The 5,903-nt window shown below is 34.9% G+C and overlaps 1 long non-coding RNA gene across 1 annotated transcript; it reads left to right on the forward strand.

The window, feature by feature from the left end:
• The first annotated feature begins 299 nt into the window (after nucleotides 1-299).
• LOC124900000 lies at nucleotides 300-2,069 on the forward strand. Its single transcript, XR_007057569.1, has 2 exons — nucleotides 300-606; nucleotides 1,578-2,069. It is a non-coding gene; the product is annotated as an uncharacterized LOC124900000 (long non-coding RNA).
• Nucleotides 2,070-5,903: the final 3,834 nt, after the last annotated feature.

Genomic DNA, 5,903 nt, shown 5'->3' on the forward strand with positions numbered 1-5,903 from the left:
CACCATAATAATTTACTAGTTACATCAAGACAGAGATACTAACTCTCTTCTCTAACTCTAAAAATCATGGGAAAAAAGATACTAGTAAATGGCAAAGGCAGTTTGATACACCAATCTTTTGTTATGCACAAGATTCGAAGAAAATTAGATCATAAAGATTTATTCTATGCAGTTTTATTCTGTAGTTTTGTATGTGATTATTTTCGTGATTGATAACTGTATTTTTCTGATCACGTAATAATAGTTTTACTAGTTACGTCAAGACAAAGATACTAACATTACACCCTATCACCTTTATATATCTCATCCCACTAAAGCTTATCAAGAAAACAATCCAAAAGACCAAAACCCCTTTTCCATCTTGAAGCCAAAAAAAGAAAACACATTCTTGAAATTTTGCAAAAATGACCAAAGAGATGGAAGTGGTGAAGAACTTGGATGTTGAAAGATACATGGGAAGATGGTATGAAATTGCCTCATTTCCATCAGGATTAATTCAGCCCAAAGATGGAGTGAACAAAAGGTCTACTTACTCTTTGAATCCAGATGGGACAGTACATGTGATAAATGAGACATGGAGTGGTGGAAAAAGACATTTAATTGAAGGTACTACATTTAAAGTTGATCCAAATAGTGATGAAGCAAAACTCTTAAGTCAAATTTTATGTTCCTCCATTCATGCCAATTATTCCATTTGTTGGGAATTATTGGGTACTTTTTCTTGATGAGAAAAATTATTAATATGCTTTGATTGGTGAACCTAGTAAGAGGTATCTTTGGGTAAGTTACTTTATTTTGATTCACATGACACATTTTTTTTTTTTTTTTAGTAATTTCAAAATGAATTAACACATTTTACACTCATCAAGGTGTGATCTAGTATTTAAAAAAGTGGGCTAAAAATCTGAAATCTCAAGTTCAATTTTCAGTGAAAATAAAAATAACTATACGATTCTTCGCATCTGTCCTAGCCTTAGGAAATAGAAATTTATCTGGCATTTATTATTGATATTTATTATTAATGGGAGATGATAGACATTCTGTGGATTTAATCAAGGTGGCAAACTCTAACATCTTTTACTTAAAAAAATATTTAATGAAGGTTGACACAATCATTATTTTACTTAGCTAAAAAGTTAACAGAAATATAGTAATCTACTTAAAATTCATTTGTTTTAAATTTTCAAACATGACAAAGTCCTTTTATATTTTCTAAATTTTGTGTCTAATCAAATCATCAAAAAGGAGAGAGTAGATAAGGTTAAGCTAAGGAAAAAGTAAATTTCATGAAATAAAAAGTAAAAATATTTTTTTTTCACATGAAATTTGTGAATAGGCAATTTTATGATAATGAATAAGAACTATTCATTTTTCCTAATCAGGATTGGATCGAATTCACAGTTCATAAGATGCTTTTTTCTTTTGCTTTTTATGAATATCTAAATATCTTAAGTAATCTGCTTCTCATTATTTGATCATAAATTATCACTACGAATCAGATTCAATAGATTTTTGATCAATCCTATATCTTTTACTCAATATATTATGCTTTCAACAAAATATTATTTGGTTGATAGATAAAGTAGGACCCCACATCTTGAGGAGAGTATATATAACCAACTTGTTAAGAAGGCACAACATGAAGGATATGACTTGAGCAAACTCCACAAGACACCTCAAGCTGATCCTCCACCTCCACCAGAGGGTGATGATAGGCCAAAAAAGAAATATTATATTAATAAATATGTTTTTAAAAGAAAAAAAACTACAACATAAATTATGGGAAATTGTCTTGTTAAAAAAAGAGTATATTGTTTTAAGCTAAGTTGCTGGACTCTCAAAAAATGTTGTTGCATTCGTGTCAGATTCTTTAAAAATAGTTCGACACATATCTATCTCCAATTTTGAAGAGTCCGAGCAACATAGGTTTTAAGATTGTAATTATTTTTAGGTGTCTTTGTAAAGTTGGTATTTGGTAATATGTAGTAGTGTGGTATTGTTGGAGAGTTTGTTGTCAATTTTGCATTTGAATTTATGAGTATTAAATGTGGAATCTTTGTTTCTTTCTTTATCTAGCATTAAATTTGAAGTTAAGTTTGGTGCACTGTCACGATATTTTTTCTTTATATCATCAGGTAATTTTTACAGGTCATTTATTTCTTAGGTAAAAATATAAAAATGAATAGCCTATTACAACAGGTAGAAGTCATATAATGGTGTAAAAAGAAAATATACCGACGATGCACCAAATTTAAACTCATTAAATTTTCTAAGATTTTACACTGATGGAGTAGACATTATTTATTGAGTTGAAATTAGGTCCATTCTTTTCTTTTTTTTTTTTAAAATTCAATTATCATTGTTCTCGTCTTGATACCGTCACTTCTGTGAACATGAGAGTGTTTTGTACCTTAATTTTTTTTTTTTAGGAGATATTATAATTAGATGGCGAAAATAAATGTTGTAAAAAGTATCTAAATTGATGCATTTTAGATGCAACTTTTACAATTGATAATATCTGAAAATTTAAATTCACACATAAACTTTTCAGATCTTTTCTAGTAGTAAAGAACGTATAATTCACTCCTTTCCTATGTTTATGAATATATGAATATAAATTGTGAAAATAATATTTTTGTGAAAATATAAGATAAAGAGTGTGTATACTAGATTTGCGAAATATGATTTTTTTTTTTGAACTTTGTGTTGTTTTTATGGGCATTTTAACATTAATTTATATAATTTTTTAATGCCTAATCATAAGCTGCTAAATGGCCACAATTTTTTGGCCTAAAAATGGTCACAAATGTATAAAGACAATACTAATCTTTTACTATCTTCTAGATTTGAAACTTAAATGCAACTAAAATTTATATTGGGTAAATTATGACTATCATTAAATGTGGAAGAAAATAATTTATTTAACTTTAAAGTAGGAGACCCACCAAACTTCACCTTCTACTCATTCTCACCGTTCCCTTTTTCGTGCTTCTCCCTCTATTTCTCTTGAGTCTTTTTTGTTCATCAAATTTTAAAACTAATTTTATTATATATTGATCATAATTCTTTAAAATATTTTTGAGTAAAGGTCGTCAATGATTAACTAAATTTTAAACTTATAATATAAATTTATTTATTTATTATATAAAAGTCATTCAATTCAAAAGTTAATCACAAAAGTATTTTTCTTAAAATATTAACTAGGCTTAACAAATATGAAAAATATTATTTTTATAATGTGTCAATATTTATTATGTCAAACTCGACCTTGCATAGTAAAAATTATCAAAAGACAAAAAGAGGACAGAGAAAGACCCCCCTTTCACTAAATTCCCCTACCTTTGGCACTGACTTTAGCCATGGATCCGACCTTAACTCCACCTCTGCTACCAAATCCTCCAATTCCGATCACCTCCAACGAAGTACTAATGGAGGAGCCCTTACCCCTCCCACTCTCGTATAAAGATATAACAATGGGGAAAATCACACCCCTGGATTTGAACACAAAAATTTGGTCACTAAGCACAAATGGGAACCTTGGAACAACAGATCAAGGTATTATATTGATGGAGGAGGACAAACAGAGACTGTATGCCCCTTGGATCCACTCTGTCATAGTTAAACCGGTCAATTCCAAATTCAACCACCAATATCTAAAGAGAAAATTGGAAGACCTTTGAAAAATTCGAGAACCCCTAGCCCTGATAGATTTAGGAATGGGTTTCTACACAGTAAAACTCTCCATGGCAGAAAGCTAATAAAAAATTCTTCATGATGGACCATGGTTCATCGCAGGTTCCTTTATCTCTTTTCAAAAATGAGAACCTAACTTTATACCGGCCAATTCCAAGGTGGATTCTACAGCCATTTGGGTCAGGCTGCCCCAACTACCAACGGAGCTATATGATGCCCTTATTCTACAACAAATAGGCAATAGAATCGGGCAACTATTAAAAGTCGATGTATGCACACCTCGGCAATGCTTAGGGGTAGGTACGTAAGGATCTGTGTCCAAATACCCCTCGATACCCCGATGGTAGCGTCGGTATCCATCATTCATCACACTTAACCCTTGCTTTATGAAGGAGAAGGATTTCTGTGTGAAAATTATGGAAGACTAGGCCACACAACACCTCTATGTTCGTATCCCCTTAAATCTTCGCAGGATGATCAAAATGGGGTTGGAGTGGTAACACAGTCCACCAGTGAGGCGGAGCAACTTAAACCGGCAGTGGGTACCTCCACTTAATGGCAGACGATCCACCTCTCCAAAAAGGAAGGCATTGCAGAAGACACATCAATCTAACACCAAAGAACCACCCATTGTCAATGTTAAAACCTCTGATGCGGTGTCAGGTAAGTTCCTTAACCCTAGTTCTCCGATGGTGACGCAGCTGGAGTCTCACCCTCCACCCTCTGAGACTTCTCTACATGGGTCGGCCCAAGGACAGGCTTCAAAGCCCAACTCAATCCTTAAGCCCTCTCTAAAAAAAGCTGATACTATTTTGAATAATGGGCTGTCAAAAGGTAAGGACCATATTAATAAAGCGGAAGGAGGCCCACATAACGGCTCTTTGGATAATCAGTCCATTTACCATGGAGCCTCTGGGTCCATTGCCAAGAGCCAATTGGGTCATAAATAACCCGATCCATCTCAAAATAATTCCCTCCCTTCTAAAAGTAATTCCCCTTCTCTACAAACTGATATTAAAATAAAAGAAGCCCTCTCTTCTGGGCCACCCCTAGGACACGTAGACTTAAGTAATCATGAGACTCCTCTCACAACTGCGGGAAACCTTTCCACTTTCCGCAGTGATGTGATTGAGAATGTCTCAACTTTCGATAGGTCATTTAATGTTGGTGGAGTTCCCCATGGGAAAATTCCTCAGATGCCTTCTCTCGCCTCCTCTCACTCTTTATATTCTGATATAAACATGATAGATCTTTCTCAAGAAAGCTCTCATGGATTCTCCAAACACCAACCTGATTACCATCACAACATCTTTACTTTCCCTGAACCATTAACCAACCTCATGGTTGGAAGTTTGTCAGTCCAACTAAACAGTCCCTCTTCATCTGGAATGAGAGGGGAGACACATCACAATTCTGATCCAGGGCACCCAATACCTGGCCCAGCTAGTTATGGTGAGCCTGAACCAAGGTCTACAGACACACAACTCCAATGTATGGATGGTCACCCTGTTCCATGTGATCAACTCACCAGTTCAAGAGGAATTGAGCACGGAGTCCCTAACAAGCATAATGAACTAACTTAGCCTGGGACTCCCCTTCTTCCCTCCTCATGACCCTGTAATGATGTTCTTGGGACCAATATTTGCACCTCCAACTGTGGAGCAACTGGCCCATCTCAGCTAGGAAATGGGACCATCTACTCTTTCTCCCTCTCTCCATCTAACACTCGAGAGGATCGAGAGGATAGAGAGGATGAATGCACTAGAGGCCTTAAGAGAAAGCAACAAAGACATAGAGAAATTTCACTCTCATCTCAGGGTGCCAAGAACAGGAATCCTCAATCTGGTAAAACCTCTAAATCCAGAGTTCACCGAGCCATTCCAGGAGATTGTGATCATCCTGATACCTCTAGGGTTAGCAGGTCTAGGTATAAAAATAAGCCCAATAAATCCTATGATAGAAGAGACCATCAAGGTCATACTATTCTCTTTCAGCAGGAAAAGGAAGACCTCTTCTCAGACATCCACCTCTAACCCCAAGGAGAAGGACAAGGTGGATGCAATAGAAACTTATCACCCCCTTTACTCCAAGATAAATAACTGCATTATGTGGAATACTAGGGGGGCCAAGAATGCTGAGTTTAGAAAACATTGCAAGGCTATGGTCAATATGCACCAACCATGTATCCTTGCCTTGCTTGAAACCAATAT

This window comes from Capsicum annuum, chromosome 7, assembly GCF_002878395.1.
Source record: "Capsicum annuum cultivar UCD-10X-F1 chromosome 7, UCD10Xv1.1, whole genome shotgun sequence".
Classification (NCBI taxonomy): domain Eukaryota; kingdom Viridiplantae; phylum Streptophyta; class Magnoliopsida; order Solanales; family Solanaceae; genus Capsicum; species Capsicum annuum.